This window comes from Peromyscus californicus, unplaced genomic scaffold (genome assembly GCF_007827085.1).
Source record: "Peromyscus californicus insignis strain IS unplaced genomic scaffold, ASM782708v3 Scaffold_7__1_contigs__length_154581171, whole genome shotgun sequence".
NCBI lineage: Eukaryota > Metazoa > Chordata > Mammalia > Rodentia > Cricetidae > Peromyscus > Peromyscus californicus.
The window spans coordinates 144,747,228-144,769,469 of NW_026294595.1; positions in this window are offsets into that span (position 1 = coordinate 144,747,228).

Here is a 22,242-nt window from a genome sequence, read left to right on the forward strand (position 1 = left end):
CCCCTCCCATGCAGGTGTGCTCCTCAGTCACTTCTCACCATGCTCCCTCCCCCTCCCCATTGCAGGTGTGCTCCTCAGTCACTTCTCACCATCCCCCCCCCTCCCGTGCAGGCGGGGCTTATCTCTTAGGTGGCTTTGAAAGCTTGTGCCTGCCTGTCAGTAGAGAAAGGACTAAGAGGGAGAAGCACCCAGCAGAATGCCTTCAGAAAAACACAGGCATTATGAGTATACTGTGTACACTCTGAGGTCAGAGCATCACCTTGAATGGCAATCCTCAGGCACTTCCCACCTTTCATTTGAGAGAGGGTCTCTCCTTGACCCTGAAGGAACTTTACCATGTAGCATGGGTCACCTGGACTCTGATCTTCCAGGGTTCCCTTTGCCTCTGATTCCCTTCTCACCATCGCTGTGTGTACATGGAAGTTTCTCGGTCCCGCCAGATCCTGCCTGGGCAACACCTGTTTTTATAATCATCACTCAGAGGCTAAATATTAATTACAAACTGTTTGGTCTATGGATCAGACTTCTTGCTAGCTAGCTATCACATCTTAAATTAATCCATTTTTATTAATCTATGTATTGTTATGTGGCCATGGCATTACGGGTCTGCTGGCATCTTGCTCCTTGGGTGGCAGGCTGGCATCTGCTCTTCTTCATCTCTGTCTTCAGTTTGTATGTACCACCTAACCTTATTCTGCCTTGCCATTGACCAAACAGCTTTATTTATCGACCAATGAGAGCAACACATACTCACAGCATTCAGAAAGACATCCCACAGCAGCTGTGATCCCAGCCATGTACCACCACACCTGGTGTTTTGCACAAACCCTGAGGATCTAAACTCAGGTCCTGGCATTTATATGACAAGGACTTCACCACTGGCATCTCCATAGACCTCCTGTTCTTTCTTGATGACATTCATTCACCAAACCCATGATTCAGGAACATACCTGTCAAAGTCTTACCCACATGGAACCAGAGTCCAGAGTAGGTCACCATGTGATGTCAGCAGACACAGTGCACAGGAAAGAAAAGAATATAGAGGCTGGAGGCCTGGCGGACAGGATTGCTGTTTTAAAAGAGTGACTAAGAAAGGGTCTTTAACAAAGTGACTTTTTTTTAAACTGGAGAAAGAAGACACAGGGATCATTGTAGGCCTGTCCATGTGCCTCTAGATAAGGGGTTCTCAATCTGTAAGGTCGCCTATCAGATATCCTGAGTATCAGATATCTACATTATGATTTACAACAGTAGAAAAATTAATTATGAAGTAACAATGAAGTAATTTTATGGTTGGGGATCACCACAACATGAGGAATTGCATTGAAGGGTCAAAACGTTAGAAAGGTGGGTTTGAACCACTGCTCCACGTGGGTTCTTGATGTCTGGTATGTAAGCCCCAGAGTGTCTGCAGACAAGTTAGTTACAAAGAAACAGCACAGTGAGAGAGTTCTAGAACACTTCTGGAGTCCGTTTCAGGAGTTGGGGTGGATGTTACTGAAAATGAAACGTATAGTCCATTGATTTGGAGGAAGCAGTAAGAGAGATCAGCAGCTATACTACGGATCTCCTCAGAACACTCAGGAGATAAAGTTCTATGTGGTAAATAGAGAAGTCAACATTTTCTCAATTTATTTTGAACTCAGAACCCCCCAGGTGAGAAGCAAATTGCAAGAATTCCCTTCTCTAGATGGGCTTTTGGGCTGCTCCTGTCTCTGGCTATCGTGAGCACAGGGGCTGTGTGTGCTGCTGTGAACACAGACTCACAAATATTTCCATGAGACCTGATTGCTGTTCTTTGGAATAAAATAACTAGGGTCTTGCCTGGTTTCTTTCCTTCCTTCCTTCTTCTTTCCTTCCTTCCTTCCTTCCTTCCTTCCTTCTTTTCCTTTTTGTATTAATTAAATTTATTATTTGACAGTTTCACACATGTACATTATGCACATTGACTTGTCACACATACACTCATACATTTATTTTCTTTTCTTTTTTAGACAGGGTCTCAAGCCATTTCTGGCCTCAAATTTCCCACATAGGCAAGGGCGACTTTGAACTTCTGACTCTCCTGGTTTTGCCTCATGACTGACCATCATGCCCAGTGTCTTTAGTGCTGGCAATGGAACCTAGGAAACCCTAGGTTTTGTGCTTGCTCAGCAAACACCCTACCAAATAATCTGCGTTCCTGGATATACTCCTTAAAACAGCTCTCTTGGAGCTGGAGAGATGGCTCAGCAGTTAAGAGCATTAGTATTTCTTCCAGAGGTCCCAGGTTCAATTCCCAGCACCCACATGGCAGCTCACACCTGTCTCTAACTCCAGTTCCAGGGGATCTGACACCCTCATACAGACATGCATGCAGGAAAACACCAATGAACATAAAATAAAAATTAATTGTATAAAAACCATCTCTCTTTATATATGTAATGCACAGTATAAAATTACATCTTTAAACTGAAAAATACAACATATTTATTTTAGAACTTTCATGGAGTCACACAACAACCATCACCGTAGTCTAGTTCAGGATGTCTTCATCATCTCCTAAGAGACTTGGTCTCCATCACCTCCCTATGAGTCCCACACCTCTCCACTCTCCCACCCCTCAACAACTACTTCCTGCCTACATGGATTTGTCTGTCTTGAAATTTTTAAGTAAATAGAATCCTACAATGTGTGAGTTTTATATCCAAGTTTTTCCTCTTTAGCATGTTTTCAAGGCTCAGCCACGTGATAAATAACACTGGTCAGTTTTAGATTCCCTCTTATTGTCCAGGAACATCCCATTGCCCAGGACACTTCTCATTTTGTCCATTTATTGGCCATTGTCAGATGGATTTGTGGACCATTTCCAGGCTCCTCCCAGCAACTCACTTTGTGGCTGCCTATTGCTAGCTTTCCAACATTTAAAAATTCCCTTTTTGTTTATTTACATTATTTATTTGCTTATTTGTGAGTCAGGATCTCACGCAGGCAGAAAGACCTATGCCACTGTCAGATGCGCCTGGGCTTTAAGGCTAAGCAAGCTCTTCCATGAAAACTCAGCACGGAGAACAGGTATAGGCAGAACACTGCAAATCCATTCCTGACCAACTTATCCAACCTATCCCCTGAAAATGTGTGATTAAAAGAAGAAAAGGATAACAGCATCCATCCACTTAAAGCCTACGTAGGTATGTGTGTGCATGTGTATGTATTTTCTCTATTTCTGATGGAATAGGCTTGTAATCTTTAGGGAAATCAATAGGAGAAGTAACGACTGATTATACTATGAGAAAGGACAATTTTAAGACTCTTTGGAAATAGCACATACATAAAACATTCTTGAGCTGTGCACAAATGTAGGAATTACTACTCTATGCAAGGGATTCACGCCAAAGTGAGCATGCACTTGGGCCTTAATGAATCTCAGCATCAGCAGCAATTTCATAACTCGAGTGACTGGGAAAGCCACTGTCTTACACTGTGCAGTAACAGGAGTTCCGAGGCCATGGGGACAAGACCTCTGAGCCTAATTTATAGCCACGTGTTCAGTGAATTGGGTCTGTTGTATGAATCAAAGTGCTTGGCCATGTGATCCACAAAATATTGAAATTAAAAAAATAAAACAGTCTTAAAGGTCCTTAGGGGTCTGGACCACACATCTCTGCTCTGGACATTGGAAAAGATGGAGTCAGATTCAGAGTGAATGTTGGAAAGAGAGTACAGGGAGCACTTGCAGTGTCTGCCTGCAGGCTCTGCGTGGGAGCAATTATCTCTTGATTCAGGAAACTGACTTGCTTCCTTCCGTCTCTTACTTCCTTTCCACCCAAGCTTGGTCCAACTTTGTTACAAAGAATATAGAGAGACTTGTCACCTGCTTGATCATCATCTCGGTGTAAGGATTTGCCTGTCACCTGTTTGGGATAATGGTTGAAATTTTCGGTTCTCAATTGATGCTTGGCAGTTCCGATGTGTTGGATTGCTCTCAAACAGCTAAAAGAAATCCATACGTCCTATCTGTTGTCAAGCTCATTTAGCAGATTATTCTAAGACTAAAGGAAAAGGAGAGAGCCTGTGCTATGAATCTTTTAAGGAAAATATTGCAGAGTGTGAGTAAAAGCGAATGCATGGGACGCTAACGTGTCAGCTCCAAAATCCAACTCAGAAATCCTTCCGTGAAGCATTTGAAAATGCCTGTAGTCACACAAAGTCCAGGCAGGTTGCAAATGCAAAGATGATCAAACATGAACAGCTGGAGAGGGTAGGCTGGTCTCCTGCTGGACCTTCACAGGGATCCTAGCCACGCCTTGATGGATGCCTGTTGTAGAGACTTAAGTTCATTTGGCTAATGAGGCTGTCACTTTCCTGTCTGGCATGTCCCTTCCTTCACACCGCCCATCATGCTGGGTGTTTAGTGACATCTGAGCCAACTTGAGAACTTGTGGTGTGCACAGGTATGGATGTTGTGTTCTTTGTGTGTGTGTGTGTGTGTGTGTGTGTGTGTGTGTGTGTGTGTGTGTGCATGTGTGGGGAGGGAGTCAGAGGTCAACCTCAGGTGCTGCTCCTCGGGAACCACCCATCTTGATTTGGGGACCTGGAGATTGCTCATCAGGCTAGGGCAGCTTATGAGTAAGCCACAGGAACCCACCCGCCCATGCCTTCCAGGTGCTGTGATTACAAGCAGGTACCAGTACCCTACCCCATCCTCACTCCCACCATACCCACGCTACCTCTCTGCTCCCCACCCCATGGCTTTTTACAAACATGCTGGGGATCAAACCCAGGTCTTCCTAACTGCACAGCAAGCCCCTTACCCACTGAACCTCGTCCCCAACCCCACAAGCACATCGTCGTTTTATATTCACAGATGATCAGTATTTTTCCTTTAGAATCTCTTCTATGCAGATGTGGTGGGACACACCTTTAATCCCTGAACTCAAGAAGCAGAGGCAGGCAGATCTCTGTGAGTTTGTGAGTTGATGGCAACCTGGTCTACCTAGTGAGTTCAAGGCCAAATAAGGCCACGTAGTGAGACCTTGTCTTAAAACAACAGCAACAACAAAACACTAAATAAATAACTTTTTTAAAAATAGGATTTCTATTCACTCTTATAGTCTTTGAAATTTTATTCTTTGAGAATTTCATACATATATGCAAGGTCATATTTATCCTTTGCTCTGTCCCGTTTTCCTCCTGGACACCTTACTTCCCACGGCTCCCTTCCAATTTCATAAAGAAAGACTTTTCCAAGGCTGGAAAACCTTCCACCAAGCCAGTGGGCAGACAGACAGACAGACAGACAGACAGCAAGTCTATGGCTCAGGCCTGTGGAAAGAGGCCACTGGCCTTTGCTCTGCCCCTTAACACAGGGTGAAGACCTAAAGCAGCTGATACCCTACTAAGCAAACCAGAGACCTAGACCATCTTCTCGCTTGGAGTGGGGAGAGTGAGCCACAGACTTGTGGCCCGCCACCGAGCTACTGCTCCAGCCCAGAATACAGATTCTTATGCCATATTTTCTGATTTCAAATTGTTGGCAAACAACCATGCAAAATGAATCTAAATACCAAATTTGATCTGTAGGTTGCTAAATTTCCATCTTCAAGATGAATGTGTTCTGGGGTGATGGGAAAAGCTTATGGGGCCATGTAAGAATCGTAATTTTCTCCCAATGTCTTTTTATTAATATCATCAACCAAGACTATCTTTTTATCATTTAAGTCATAGTCCTTGGTAAGTGGATGCTTTAAGTACATTCTCCCAAGTCTAGTTGTTTATTTTATTGTATTATATTTTTTGAGACAGGGTCTCACTATGTATCCCTGGCTGGCCTAGACTTCACTATGTAAACCAAACTGCCTCAACTGTGCAGCAATTCTCCTGCCTCTGCTTCTGCTTCCTGAGTGCTGGGATGGAAGGTGAACCTCATCATGCCTTGCCCACTACACTGCCTAAGATACCCCCATCCAGTGTCAAGATCAGATGCTGGGCCCAGCATGACATCACATCCGAACTTGCACTAATGATCTCGGGTTCTGGCTCTACATCCTCACTCAGAGGAGTTTAATAGGGAGCCCCACCCAAACCCACCTTCTGAGCCCTAAAAGTCAGAAAAGGTAAGGTTCCAAAGTCGCCATGGAGCTTCTGCTGATAGCCTGTCACTGTGCTGGTGTTAAGTGTTGTTCTTTTGGGGGACTTACGTGGCTTGAAGGTGGTGGTCTCCCTGTTTCCACTCTTCTGCTAGTTCCACCACCTCTGGCCCCTTCTTAGCTGTGTCCATGGCCTCTCTACTTACTAAGGTCACAACTAACCAGTTAACTCTTTAGAAAATCTGTCAGGAACACAGTAGCTCTATTAACCAAACCCCATGACTCTGTAACTATAGTCCATGATCCAAATATGCCTGCTACCCAGCTTTGTTAATAAAGTTTTATTGGCATCCATGTCACATAGTAACATACTTTTGTGTTACCACAGGCCACTTAAGCCATTGTGAGAGAGATAATATGGCTGGTGAAGCCAAAACTATCCACTGCCTAGCTGTTTTCAGAAGGATTTGTTAACCCCTCAGGCCTTTACATCTTATTTTCTGCACAGTAGTAATTATCTGAAATCATTTGGTTTTTGTTTGTTTTTGGCTTCTGTAATGCAACATAAACTCCCCAAGGTCATTGCCCCTGTACCTGGAACACAGTAATATCATAATATATTTTCATTGGGTCTACTTAATGACCCCATGCTTTTGCCATCTCTAAAGCAGAGAAGACTCAGAGGCCTTTCAGCTTGCCAGGTCTTCCATTGTAGTCTCTGAAGCAGACATCATATTTTACTGCCAGCAGGAATGCTGTGGAGATTTAGCGGATTTAGGTGGTGGAAACTGAACCAACAAATTTCACTGGGACAGACAAGGCTGAAACAACAGACCCTCAGCCTTGAGGAGAAAAAGCCAAGATATGAGATCAGTAAAAGAATGAGTGTGGTGTGGTGACCAGGCATGTGACTAACAACCCAGGAGCAGTTACAGACTCAGCTTATTTCTAAGTGGCAAAACCTTTTGCCATATCTCTATCTGGCCATCTGAGTGGTTTTTTTTTCTAAAGGAAATACTTCTTGGCTTCTCTCCTAACCTGTGCACTCCTAATTCCATGCTACCTGTGCTAATGTTAGCCCATCTCCATCTTATATCCTGGCCACTGTCTACACATCACCTGCCAGAGATAAATTCCCAAATCACTCACTCACATCTCTCTCTTTCCTTTGACAAACTTGGAGCTACATTCCTCAGTCCTCCTGTCTCATGGACGCAAACTTCTCAGCAGCTTAAAGACCTGGCATTCAGCTGCTGATTCCATATCTGTGAGGACTTTTCCTTCTCTTCTAACTACTTGTGAACAAGTGTCATTTTACATCCGTCTTCATCATGCTCTCTTTCTCCCGGGTTGTGTTTGACCTAAATTCAGCCTCCAGAACCAAGTCCCTGGCTCCGTGCTGAATTGCATGCCAAACACTCCCAAACCACTAAAATTTCTCAGGAGTCCTAGTCCTGTCCTTTGGGAGGATACTACATAGATAAGGCTGTAAAATGTTCCTGTTGCTTTGTTCATAGGTAGGTAGGTAGTAGGTAGATAGATAGATAGATAGATAGATAGATAGATAGATAGATGATTAGATGTGATAGATAGACATTAGGCATATAGATAGGTAAGTGGATGGATGGATGGATGGATGATGGATGGATGGATGGATGGATGGATGGATGGATGGATGGATGGATGGATGGGTGGATGGATGGATGGGTGGGTAGGTGGGTGGGTCAGTGGGTCGGTGGGTGGGTGGATGGGCGGACGGACGGACAGACAGACAGACAGATAGATGATAGACAGACAGATGGACATCTTTTGGTGGATATCTTTCTCTGCATCTTATCCATCTTCACAATAAAGGAGATAAATTGATACTAAACAAAAGGAGTTGTGTTAAGGCTCATGGAGGGTGTTTGCAGAAGCTGCCAGACAGGGAAACACATTACACATCCCCCTGTCTGTAAATGAGAGTAGCCTTGAATTATCAAGCCAGGTAGAGCACATCTACAAATAACTTAAATGCATTAAACTCCTGGAAATACTAGATCCTTCAGCAGGCACCGGGGTTTGGTGTGTAGGTGATTAGCATTTGAATGAATCTGTGAGACTTTTAAGGCAAGTTGGTAGATGAAGCTAAAGAGACTAATGCAGTGGATTCCAGAGCCTAATGGCTCCATTTATCAAGGGAGCAGGTTTAACATAATGCATAAACCTTTCTCACATGGCCATTTTACTATGCATTTAATTCTATTGCAACATGGCACTGCATGCTGAGGAAATAAAGAAGTTAAATAAGGTTAACATTCTGAGAAAAGACAAAAGGAAGAAAATCAATACCCTCCTCATTCCCCAAGTAAAAGATGATTTACCAAAATATGGAAATCTCTATTGGTGACCGAGTCTGACAGATGACAAAATGTGCCGCTGATGCCTCATGATGGGGACGTGAGCTCTCATTTCCACTGAACCCACATCCAGCGTTGGGGATGACACTAGTAGGTTGCTACCATGGAGTCAGTCAAGATTATGAATTAAAGGCCTTCCTGCCGCTTTGCGCTTTAAGGGTCCTGAAAACCCTTGTGTCCAGTCTTTGTCCCCTGCTCCATAGTCTTGTCTTTTCTTCTAGTCTGTGTCCACTGAAGGAGACCTCCTGCCACTCTATCTTTGGAAAACCCACTCATTCAAGATGTTTCATTTCTTCTATCAGTGATCTGAAAAATGTACCCTGGCATTACAATTCTGATTTTGCCTATCGGAAAGGTCACCAGAGGCTTGTGAAATGAAGGTGTTTGGCCAGGTGCTAAGGGAGGGTTTTGAGCTATGCCAGCAATGCTTCTATGGACAGTGTAATTATATCAGCAAGCCACCTGAAATGATGTCACAGTATAGATTTGAGGTTTCTTTACTAAAGATCTCTGCCTCATGGTGTAGCTGTGGAGATGTAAATAACCAATGAGCAATCATTTGGGAGGAAACTGAGGATTGAACCCAGAGCCCTCTGCATGCCATATCTCCTAGTTTTGCTTTTGAGGTGGTTCTCAGTACTTTGATCCCTCAGACTAGCCTTGAAGTTGTGACCCTCATGCCTCAGCCTCCCCACTAGCCATGATGACACAACTATTCCACTAGCCCAAATTATGGTAGTTAGAAGCCTAAAGAAGTCACTTAGATTTTCCACACACATCTGGATGCTTTATATATATACACATATACATATATACATATATATATATATATGTGTGTGTGTGTGTGTGTGTGTGTGTGTGTGTGTGTGTGTGTGTGTGTATATGGACAGTTCCATTTTATCTGCAAGCCACCCAGAGCGATGTTGCAGTATAGATTTGAGGTTTCTTTACTGAAGGTCTCTGTCTCACAGTGTAGCTGTGAAGATGCAAACAACCAATGAGCAACCATTTGGGGGCAAACTGAGGACTAAACCCAGGGCCTTCTACAATGTGTGTGTGTGCGTGCGCATGCGTGTGTATTTATTAGAAAATATATGCTTTATAGAGTTTGGAAAGTTAGGAGGAATTTAATACTGTGAACTAAATCTCTCTTAGATGGCAAACATTTATAATATGTAGCTTTTATTTTCTCTTTCGTTTTTCTTTACATTCATTTGGAGTTTTTTTGGGGGGCGGGGGCTATACACATGCCATGACACGTGTGTTAGGATCAAAGGACAGATCACAGGAGTCCCTTCTTTCCTTCACTATGGATCAAATTCAAATTGTCAGCCTTGGTCATGAACGCCTCTACCAACTGAGCCACCTTGATGACCCGATTTTCGTGTGTGCGTATGTGTGTGTGTGTGCTTGTGTGTGCGCGCTTGTGTGTGTGTGTGTGTGTGTGCATGTGTGTGTGCTTATGTGTGCGTGCTTATGTGTGCTTGTGTGTTCTTGTGTGTGTGCATGTGTGAGTGTATGTGTGTGTGCGTGTATGTGTGTTTTGAATGGACATGTATGTATGCATATGTGTACTCCTGTAGATTCATGTACAGCAGCCAGAGGAAGGTATTGGGAGTCCTGTCTGTCATTCTCCACTTTATTCCTTTGAGACAGGGTCTCTCACTAAACCTAGAGCTAGGCTTTCAGCCAGAGAGCCCTCAACAGTGCTAGGGCACAGGTAGGCACGCCCATGCCCAGCTTCTGCGTAGTTGGGGATTAGAACTCGGGTCTTCACACTTTGGCAGCAAACGCTCTCTCCTGCCGAGCCATCTCCACGGTGCCACTACTCTTTTTTCAGGAGATGTTCCTCTGCTACTTGGATTGAGAACAATTTGTCCCCAATGCCTAAAACAGCCTCATGGTTGGCCATTGTGTCCAAACTCGTGTCCAAAGTCACTTTAAATGTTGAGTCTTCCCTGTTTCCTCCTAAAGATGGTATTCGGTACATTTTTTTTTTTGGCAGGATGTGGGTATTTGCAATAAGAGTTTTGCTAATCGAAATAGCTGAAACTGGACTCAATTTCTTTCACTTTAAAAAAACAGTAAAAAGTTTGTTCTTCTCCTTTGGGAAGCTCGGCGTCCTTCTGTGCACTGCAAAAACAGCCTGACTAGATAATAGCCTGAACAGAAGGAAGAAATGCGTACAGATCTTGTTTCATAAAAGTGAGTGAAGAATCTTAACATATTCTCCATGTACCCAAAAGTGTCCTATAAAAGTCGTTAAGCCCCAACAGGGCCTGGGAAGACCTATGGTAAAGGGCTTGCCTTGCAAGTAAGAGGACCTGAGCTGCTTCCTCAGAACCCACATTAAAATAAGAAAGTAAATAATAAATAAAAGCTAATCATGGTGGCACATGCTTCAATTTTTTATCAGCTGTGTGTGTGTGTGTGTGTGTGTGTGTGTGTGTGTGTGTGTGTGTGTACGGGTGCCTGACGAGGCCAGAGGCGTTGGTTCCCCCAGAGCTGTCGTCACAGGAATTTGAGAGTCACCCAGTGTGGGCACTGGGAACTGAACTTTAGGTCTAGGAATTAAACTCAGGACTTTGTGTTTGCAAGGCAAGCCCGGGTGAACTGCGGCCTCAGCCTTAACACTGTGAATATTAACTCTTTTTCCAGTGTACAGAAAGGTCTTTCCTTTCTTTTTAGTGGGGTGGGCAAGGTGCAGGTCATCAGGTGCATAACAAACACACAGAGTTGCTGTCGGGGTTCACCCTTGAGAGCATAAACAGAGCACATGTGCATTTGAGGCACCTCAGTTGGCTTTTCAAAGGATGTGTTATTCCTGTAGAGGAGAGAAGCCTGTAGAGGGGGGAGAAGAGATGAATTCATTGTACTCTGTGTCTGGATGCCTCTCAGCCACCAGGTGGGGACTCCGGAGGGACCGACTGACTATCTGGACTATTTTCGTACCTCGCCAGCCCTCGATCTTTCTTCTACAGGCTGTGTCTGTTCCTCTCCTTCCTCTTCATGGGTTGATCTGGAACTCCATCCACAAAGGTTCTAGAAAGAGTACAGACTTCCTTTGTGTCATGTTCTCCAAATGACTCAACTCTTTGGTGTTGGCAATAGAAAGAGACATTTTTCTCTTTTGCATGATTCTAGTTCAAGTTCCATTTTGAAATTAGCAAATGTGCTTTGCCCAGCCACCCTAAACCTTGGCGATACGGCCCATTGAGACAAAGATAGCCCTTTTCAAGTTTCTGCTGAGGTCATTCTCCTGCTTGGAAGCTGCTTCCTGTCACTTTTCATTCCTCTGTAAGTCAGTGTCGCAGAACCTAAGAGCACATCAGCAAAGATTCTGAAAGCCGTGAACCATCTACCTTCCAGGGAAGCTTCACAGTGAGCTGCGTGTTGAAACTGTACCAGAAAGCCGCTGTGGTACAAGAAAACAGGCAAGAGAGACCCTGAACTCTTACAAGGTGGTTTTAACTCTCCACAAAGCCGCCTCGTCACTTAACCTCTCTGGTTTTGTCAGCTCCTCTACGAAGTGGAAATGAATGGTGCCATCCCCAGAGGGCTGTCGTGGGGGTAAAATAAAAATTACCAGGAAACTGCTCAGCAAACTTGGAAGTGCTGTACAGACATAGGAAAAATCCACCCCAATGGCGGTGTGGGAGCTTCTTGAGCAGAAAATAGTAAACCAGAGGGAGTCTGAGAGACACAAGTACAGAAAAGGAATAGCAAAAATGGACATAACCATCCAAACCGTTAGATTTGAATTCTTTTAATTTTTAAAATCTCTCTTTTTATTGTTTGAGAATGTCCTATATGCATATGATGTGTTTTGGTCAAATCTACCCCCCATTCCCTACCTCCAGTTTCTCCTCTTACCGCCCTGTTTTCCTCCCAAGTCCACGTGTTATTTTTTTGTTTAACCCACTGACCCACTTAGTGCTAGCAGTATGTGCATGGGCGTAGGTTCATCTCCTGCAGCCTGGGCCACCTCTCAGGGGGCAGAACCCTGAAGAAAACTGACTCGCCCTGTCCCCCACAGCCGTCAGTTGCCAAGAGCTCTGACAAGGAGGGGTTTCATGAGCCCCTCTCCCATGCGTGCTGGGATTCTGGCTGGCTTGGTCTTACAGAGGCCTAGAGCATCTGGTCCTATATGTTGTGAGTTCATGTCTGCAATGACACTGTATATCCAGCAAATATTATTTCACAGCAAATGTCTATTCCCTCTGGCTCTTACAATCCCCCACCCTCACCCCAGGCCACAAAGATCTTTCCCAATAATTGAAGAACTAGTTGCATCAGACACCACATTTAACATAGATGCATACAACTTTACACACGTGGCAAAATATTTAAAATACCAGGTGTCTCTAAAATTCATCTATGTGCATATGTGCAATGTGTGTGTATGTGTGTGTGTCTGTGTGTGTGTGCCTGTATACATGAAAAAAATCACAAGTAGTTTACCTGCCACTCCACTTGATCACAAAAATCTCAGGCATGAATATGCAAGGAAGTTTGAATGTGTGTTTGTCAGCATCCGAATATTTGGCAAGTGGGGAATGAAAATAGATTGCACTTAGAGCTGAGGGAAGGAAGGATTAAACACAAATTTACAGGTGAGTGTTAGCAAACAGCATACATATATAGTGAACAGTCGTCGGAAATAGACCTGTCTAAATCCACTAGGAAACAAACATTCTGTTCGTGCTGTTGTGTGTTTAGAACTGGAACCCTCGACTTAGGTTTCTCAGTCGCAAACTGCTGTGTCTACATGGTAGCACTCGACTCTTAAGAGCTGGTAGGATGAAGGGTTTTTTGAGACATTTCAAATAAAATTTCAGATAAGGTCAAGCCAGGGTGGTCAGATCAGTGAGACAGTCAATAGGAATTTAGGAGATCATCCACATGCTTGTAAATTATGGTTCACTAGATTACACTGAGGGAAAGCCCCAAAATGTCAGAGGAGTGCTTGGGTGCTGGCTTGAGAGACCCAATGTCACAGGGCAGGGCTTCAGAGTCACACACCTGCCTCAGGGTCTGAAGCCTGGCCATGAAGAAAATACTGTGCACCATGAGAATTATCTTAAAAAGTTTCTGAGACCCTCTGTCCTTAAACCTTCTCTACTCTGCGTGTGGCTTTATAAGTTCATTCTCATTTCTTTGAGGGGTTAGGAGAAGATGGCTCAGTAGATAAAGCACTTGCCGTACAAGCTTAAAGAAGTTGGGTCTCCAGAAACCCCATAATAGCCATGTAAGCATGGCCGTCGGCCTCTAATCCCAGCACTCAGGAGGTGAGACAAGGATAGCCCAGGAGCAAACCAACTAGTATGACTAAGCCAAAGGGCAGCGTCTGGGTTCAAATGAGAAACTCTGATTTCGTATATAGGATAAGGGATGGAGGAAGACATTGGACATCAGCCTCTGGCTTCTACACACACACACACACACACACACACACACACGCACACGCACACGCACACGCACACGCACACACACACATACACACACACATGTGCGCGTGTGCACACACACACACTCGTGCCATGCACATTCAAACATACATGTGCACACACTTTCGACACTGTTTAAGTTCTTCTTTGTGCTCCTGTGCCCACAAAAGACAGGACTCTAGCAGCACACACACGTGGTAACTCACACACATGCGCATACACGCCTTAACACACAGCCTTCTTTGGTCATTTTAACATCCACAGAGGTTCGAGAGCTGTTGTGCTTAGAGAGCACCAGAAAGGAAGGCCCCACAGAGATGCTGTACTCTGTGGTCTTCTCTGGAGATACCCAGGGCGAAGGACAAGTGGGGAGAGGGGCAGGACGGAGTGTCCAGCACTAGCAATCGACCTCCCTGCTTTAATGCTGAAAGATACTTTGAGGCTTAAATGAAACAGAAGGTGGCATCTTCCTTCAGGACCATGTTAGGAAACGGGTGCGCGTGTACCTTTTAACACCTCCCCTTCTGCATGTGAACCTTGTTGACTATTGACGCAGGGTCACCTTCATGATAATAAGACAACGCTGACTTGGTGAAACTGTGGACACGGAAATGCACAAAGAGAAAGAAATTAAATAATAGTAATAACAATACAGTCATTCTCCATGTTGATTGCTGTTGTTGAGATAGTTATTTCTTTTGTGCTCGGTGACTCCTGGCTCATATCAAACCTTTCTGTGCTGCTGCTATTTACCTGTTTGACTGGTTTACACAACTGAGAGTCACCTGAGAAGAGGGAGCCCTGATTGAAGAACTGCATCAGTCAGATTGGCCCGGGGGCAAGACTGTGAGAGATTGCCTTGATTGGTGGTTACTGTGGGAGGCTGGCCCACTGTGGGCAGCACCATTCCTAGGCAGTAGGTCCCAGGCTGTATAAGAAAACCAGCTGAGCCTGAGCTGGAAAGTGAGCCAGTGAGCAGCATCCTTCATGATTTCTGCTTCAGTTCCTGCTTGACTTCCACCCTGACTATGCTCAGTCATGGACCATAGCCTCTAAGCTAAAATCAACCCTCTGCTCCCCAAGTCATGGTGTGCTTCACAACAAGAAAATAGAAGGAAAGATGATATCTTTGTCTCCTGCCCCAAAGAGTGATGGGTGAAACAGGCTCTGGAAAGTGTAGGAGACCGTACAGGTAGAGTACAAAATGAGAAAACAATGCCGCAGTATCCCAATCCCAATGCATCCCAGATCCGGAGGGAGTCGGGACCAATGCTTTCTCAAGGTCATGGAGAGCCACGGGGATGTGACAGATGGTTGAGCTTCGGGCACCTCTGCCCAGGGCCCCACAGCAGACAGATGCTGGTGTGTGTATAGAAGCATGCATTCCTCCTAGAATCGTCCGCCTTGGGGGATGTTCCTCCCCTGTAGATGTGTGTCCGTCTCCAAGGGATAAGGACCTAAGTAGCAAGAGACCCAAGCTGAATTTTCTTCCCACAGTGGAATGAAGTTCTTATGAGATGTGCTTGTACTCCTGGGTGACAGGAACTTCATCCCAGCCGAGTCAGGGCATCTGAGTTGATTCAGTTCCTGAGTTTCAGAGGCTTCCAGATAGCCAAAGATTTGGGAGTTCTTAATGATCAGCAGTGTCCATGTGACCTCTGTGTAGATGTCCAGTCTTTGTCCCTACCGATCACTGGTTGGAAGCAAATAGGAACCTGCAAGCATTTATCTAACAATGTCTCCTGTCCTCGTCCATAGTCACAGCATGCAAGCCTTTCTAGTCTTCAGCTCCCTTACCATTGTACAGAGCACAGCACACTGGGGAAACTGAAGGTACTCCACAAGGCACCCAAATAGAGACTTCTTCTTCTCTTGCAGCCCCTAATATTTCCAGAATATTCACTGATTCATCTCCTCCCACAAGGATCCACTTCTACGGGGACCAAGGATCCCATCCAGCAAGTCAGCCTTCTCATGCACCCATGTCTGCATAGCTCAGGTTCTCCCTCACTGTGCCAGGATCCCCAGAAGCCCCTATGCTTTAGGAAAGCAGGAGATGGAAGGGCGTTGAGCTGGTCAGTGAGCCTCTGACCACATTCTGCCCTAAAGTTACTTAGTCAGGATGTCTGCTTTTGAGACCCTCAAGCTAAGACTTGGCTTTCTGCTTTGTGATGACCACTGTGAGCTGCTGTGGTTTGGACACAGTTTGATCCCTAAGAGTCATAGGTTACAAAGGTGGTTCCCAGGATAGCTGGCTCCCAGATCTCACGAGGTGATCTTATCCCGGTGGGCTCTCACCACTGTGACATCCTCATACTGAAGTCTTCACCAGAGGCTTCATCAATGGGGGTGTCTGGCCTGATGTTTGACTTTTAGATTCTGAAACTGTAAGGAATGTAAACATATACAGCCTTGAGTATTTCATTATAGCAATGGCACATGAATCGATCCTTGAGGCAGTCTGCCTCTTACAGAGCCAAGAAGGTCTTGCTTAAGAAGTAGGACTCACGGCTCCTTCTTCAAAACATTCTGCAGTGACAATGATCTGCCAGCATCAAAGGGCCCTGGAGGAGCTGCATGTGTCATAGTTCTTTGCATAATCTATATGCCAGGTTGATGACCAGTGAATTGTGTTGATCCTTTAATGACAATGTCAATAGCTTGTCTCTTAGAGCCCATAAGCCCAGATCCAAGCACATCTTAAGTCATTAATGGTACACAGTTTGAAACGACTCCCCCCCACCCCCATCAAGCCTCTTCTGCTACATCCGTAAAGGAGGTGAAAAGTAGTTCTTTATGCTCTGTCATTCTTGAGCAGGATTTTTATTATTATGTAAAAAGCAATTATAACCCAGACAAAAACAATTCAATGTGTGAAATGGGAAAATAATTCTATTGTCACTGGAATGCTCCAGTTGGGGTCTGCCAGGGCCATAGTGGTGTAGAACATAAATCCATGTGCTCAGAGCTGCAGGTCACTGTAAAATGTGTGGCCGTCCCAGCCCACCTGGTCAGGCCAGCTACATCTTCTTCCATGACACAAATACCCCTGCTGGTGCCCAGTGCCCGGAACCCGTAGCTGTCCCCAGAAGCCTCCAGAGCCCCTGTTACTCTTCCCTTCTCCATCCTGACCTCTCCAATTCAGTGGTGTCCGTTCTGCAGCTAAGAGGGTCTTTTGAAAATCCAAATGTCATCAATATGTCACTCTACTCCATTAAAACTGCTTCAAATTCCTCAGTGGTTTTAAGGGTGTGTTGTTTTCTAGAGAAGCTGAAACAAAGTCTCCCAAGCTAAGTGAATTTAAAACTACAGAAATAAGTGTGGTTTTAAGGTCACAAAATCGAGGAAAGGGGCATGAGGCACAAACCGGTGTGATCCCAGTACTTGGAGGGCTGAGGCAGGGGGATTACAAGTTTGGAGCAAACTTGGGATACATAGTGAGACCATATCTAAAAGCAAGCACAGAAGGAAGAGGAGGAGAAGGAGGAGGAGGATGGGGAGGGGAAAAGAAGAGGAGGAGAAGGAGGAGGAAGGCAAAGATGTGGGCAGGCCTAGCCTCTCTTTGAAGGTTCTAGAAGGGTCCTTTTCTTTTTCCAACTTCTAGCATCATGGCCTTGTGGACTAGCCACTCTCACATTGCCTCTGCTATCACATGGCACCTCCCCTGTGTCTTCTCATGTCACTTCCCTTTTGTGTCTGCGTCCAAATTTCCTGTGATGCATTAAAAACACCAGTCCTTGGAGTCAAGCCCACACTAAAAGGTTCATCCTAACTTAATGACATCTGCCAGATTGGTCTGCCCCTAAATAAAGCCACAGTTCCAGGTTCCAGGGGTTGAAACTTCAACCTGTCTCAAGGACACACAATTCAACTCATGACTTTATTCAGAGACACCCAGCCCCTTCTCCGTATCTCCCAGACCCAGTGGCATCTGCCTCCCACCTCAGTTCTCCCTCGCTACCCTGACAACAGTTCTCTGGCCCCTTCAGCTCTTGCTTCCCACTTTAACACGTGTCTGTTTGTGAATCAACTTTTGTAAGCTGTGCTTTCTTCCAGAAGGACCTCCAGCTCCTCATCCCTTGTCCCTAACCACACCAGCTCCCTCATTCAGTCACCACGTTTCTTTCTGAGCTAATTTACCTGGAGGGACACACTTGATCCAGCACCCATCTTACCATCTGTGCCCTTTCTTCCATGCCATTTAGCTCTGTGGACAGTTAAATATTTATTTGGGTGATTGCTGAAGTCATCCCACTTGCAGGAGCTGGCAACCGGGATGAGAGCTGGTCTATGATCAGAGTAGATACTTAATAATTACCATATGAGTTCACAAAATAGTCTGCAAATATGCAATGTCAGTATATGATTGATATCGCCTATAGGTCACCTGATGACTTAAAATGTGTTAATGATTTATTTTAATCATTTTTATTTGTGTGTGTGTGTGTGTGTGTGTGTGTGTGTGTGTGTGTGTGTGTGAAGGTGTCTGTGGAAGCCAGAAGCAGAAGAGAGGGACAGATCCCCTAGAGCTGGAGTTACATGTGGTTGTGAGCCGCTTGATAAGTGGATGCTAGGAACTGAATCCTTGTCTTCTGTGAGAGAGCAAGTGCTCTGACCCACCGAGCTGCCTCTCCCACCCCAGGACTTTTTACCTGTAGAAAATTATACTCTCATGGACTCCCCGGGTTTTAATATCTTGAGAGGTAATTCTGCCTTTTCAGAGGAGTGTGTTAAACATGTCCTGTTGTTTGGCTTCCCCTGAGCAGCTAAAGGACAAACTCTCCATCAACTGGCTTTAGAAAGTGGACACCTAAAGAACCTTAAAAATGTTTACAGGAATAAAACCCAACAAGGAAAGGAAAAGGAAGCAAATGTGGATAGTTTAAAAGAAACAGGGGAACATCTTTATTTCGTCTGATAGGACCTATCACACAAAAGAGAAGCCCAGGATCCTCCGTGAAATACCACATTAATCTTCAGTAGCTGTCCTTCAACTGGGCATGATTTCTTCACACCACATGGGATATGAAGAGTTACTTCTCCAGGAGGAATAAGTGTGATATGTCACAGTTCACTCACTCTGGGATAGCTAACGGTCTACACAGGGAGCATGCACTGTTTGCCAGCATGTGTATGGACAGGACGAGCCTACTGATGACCGCTGACCCATGTCTGATTTATAGCACTTCTACCCCTCCACTGCTGGAGAAGGGAGCCGCACGGTTAGAAATCCATCTGTCCGTATGTTGCCCCCTTCAGTTAGTGGCTTATCTTTTAATATCTCTCCTGAGAGTCAAAGAAAATGTGTACTTTACTTCTCTAGAAAAAAAATGTCATCCGCCAAACAGGATGAGCATTCAAATCCCAGTGACAAAGCAGTTGATGAGAACATTTGGCGGGGGGAGGGAGCCTAAAAGGAACAGGTTAACAAAATCTCTCATTTCCGGAAGGAAACTTTAGTAGGTGTTTCCTAATCCTGACTAGCAAAGGGTTGATGCTTTGATGAGCATGTATGTGGCGTGGGCATGTGCGCACACGCGCACACACACACACACACACACACACACACACACACACACACACACACACTTGAGAGCACAATGGCTCAAGGCTCAAGTTTCCATATTAGCAGAAAAGAAACAGAAAGAGATTCCAGTAGAGGAAGGAAACCATTCATCCAGTGGGTTTGGCAGTTAGACACTTGGGGGAAAATGACCTCTTATTAATATGCAATTGTCACTGTGTTAATAGTGAAATATTGACCATTCCTCGCCTGATGCACACCAACTTATCCTAATTTACCTCAGAAGAGAGTGACTTAGGGTTTCATCCTACATCTTCACGGCCTCCATCTGGCCACAGCTCAGGGCTGTGTTTATTTCTTTAGTAAACATGGTTAGCTGAGAACCAGGGAGAGGAGAGGATCACCCACACTTAGTTGGTTTTTTGTTGTTGTTGTTGTTGTTTGTTTGTTTGTTTTCCCTTGTTGAAATTCTGATTTGGCAAGAAAAACTTCACCGAAGCTGATTTAGTGATTAGATGATTGCAATGTCCTTCAGCAAAAGTGCTATTATATCGGAAATGTAAGACCTTAGAAAACCCCCACTCGGCTCTATGACTGGACTTGCAATTGCTCAGAGCCCCTCAAAATTTTCCCTAAGGATTTGACTCTCTTCTCCTAGGGGTCTCCCAGTATTGGTTAGTGAGGGGAAAACAGCTGCACACTGGAGCCCTACGAACCTATCTTAATTAGCTGCCAATTGTGTAAATGATTTCTTTTTTAAAGTCAGATTCCCCATGCATTTATTTATCCGTGATTTTGATATTATCTGTAAAGCAACCTCATTTGGATAAACGGGGACCTAAACCAGAGACTGTAAGCCCTTTCTGATGGGGGAATCCTTTTGATTTACAATTTAAAATGTAAATGTTTTGGGTCAGGCCTCTGGAGAAAAAAAGAAGTGAAAGAATAATTCACAAGTGGAGACATTGCTCCTTCGCACTTAAACATTTATCACCAAGAGGCACACAGAGCACTGTGCCGTGTATTTACCTACACGGTGGCTTTTATTGCTTCGGTTAGGTGTTGTTGCACGGAGGCTCACATAAACATTTATATAGGTTTTAGAAAACAGTTGTTAAGGAAAAGGAGCCGCCTTCTGTTTACACAAATTCCGAACAAAGAAACATTGCAGAGGCTTCCGGTAATTGACATGTGGGCGTGTTTTTTCCAAGGCACCGACTGGAAGAAGTGAGTCTCGGAGATTTATTTTTGACAGGACTTGAATTGCTGGTAGTCTGACACATTTTTGAACAATTACTAGACACCCGGGTGTTTAAAGTAATAGGTACTGTTTGTGTGAGGGAGGGGAAGTTTGGAAACTGCTGGCACAGAACAGTTTTCCACGTGATTTTCAAGATGTGTGTGTTACATGTGTACCCTGAGCAGCCCGAACATACATGCTTGGCTCCCCAAAGGATACTCTTCTTTCTCGACATAAAAGTCACATTTTAAAAACAGGACCCTTCACTTGAAGAATTGGTGACTCACAGGAACTCAAGAGAGGAATGGGTTTCTCTGCTCACTGTCAAGTTCCGGTTTGGCTCTCCGTCAGTCCCTGAAGGACACAGAACAGAGAGCTCCGTCCTGTTTTGTTTCAAATGTCTTAGGAACCAGGCCTGACTGCTCATTAATTAGTGGCTATCTTTCAGGCCCTTCTAAACATTGTTCAGAACTAGCGATCTGAACTCCAACTGCAAGATTTAAGTTCACAATTTGTGAGCCACCCCCACCTCCCCACTCCCCCTCCCCCGGAGATAAAGCCACCACGGCTGCCATAATTGGCAAGGCGCGGATGTCTAGTGTTATCTAAGTCGATGCTTTCTTTCTTTGCTCTCCAGGCGCCTGATGGACAGGAAAGATGGCCGGCTTTCTGTCTTCTGCCCTGAGTCCTGTGGTTGCAGAAGCAATGCCCTCTCTAGGAAGGGACCTGTCTATCTTAGGGACCTTTCTGTTCTCATTCTCAGGCACGCAGGTCAAGGCAGCCCAGACCTAACCTCTGTTATCCTCACTGGTGATGTGGGCTTCCTCGTCCATCCTGTGGCTGTCACCTCCCAGCCTGGTCCAGAGACACATATGACGAACCCTAGAGAGCGGTACCATCTGTATTTCTAAAAGAGACAGTCACCCTGCTGTGCAGGAGATGCCCAACACTTCCGATTGTGAATGTCTTTAGCACTTGCCCTTACTCAGGGGTGACTTGCCCCCCAGATCACCCCAGACACATCATCAGTTAGCAAAACAAAAGGGTGGGGAAGGTGCTGGGGAGGCAGCCCAGTTGGTAATGTGCCTGCCATGCAAACATAAGGACCTGACTTCGATCCCCAGAATCCACATCATAAAAGCCAGACATGATGGCCCACACTTAGAATCCCAGCTCTGGGGAGGTGGAGACAGGTGGATCCACCTTGGCAAGTCCCATGCTTATCTCCAAAACAAGATGAGTGGCACCTGGACTCCACATACGTGCATGTAAGCATCCACACACGCACACACACATACAGTAGAGTGGAGCGGGAGACGGCTGTTCTGACTGACATCTAATGGCTGGAGGCTACTATTGTTGCTGAGTGTCTTTCTCACAGCATGGGCCACGTAACAAGAAGTCTCTGACCCCCAATGTCAGTTGCACCCTAACTGGAAAACCCTGTTGGAGAATAGTGGATGTAGTTATTTCATGACTGTTCTGAGCTGCCCCGTACCACACCCAAAAGCTCAAGTTGTTCAAGAAGCCATCTAGGGTCTAGTAGACTGAGGGTGGTTCTTTA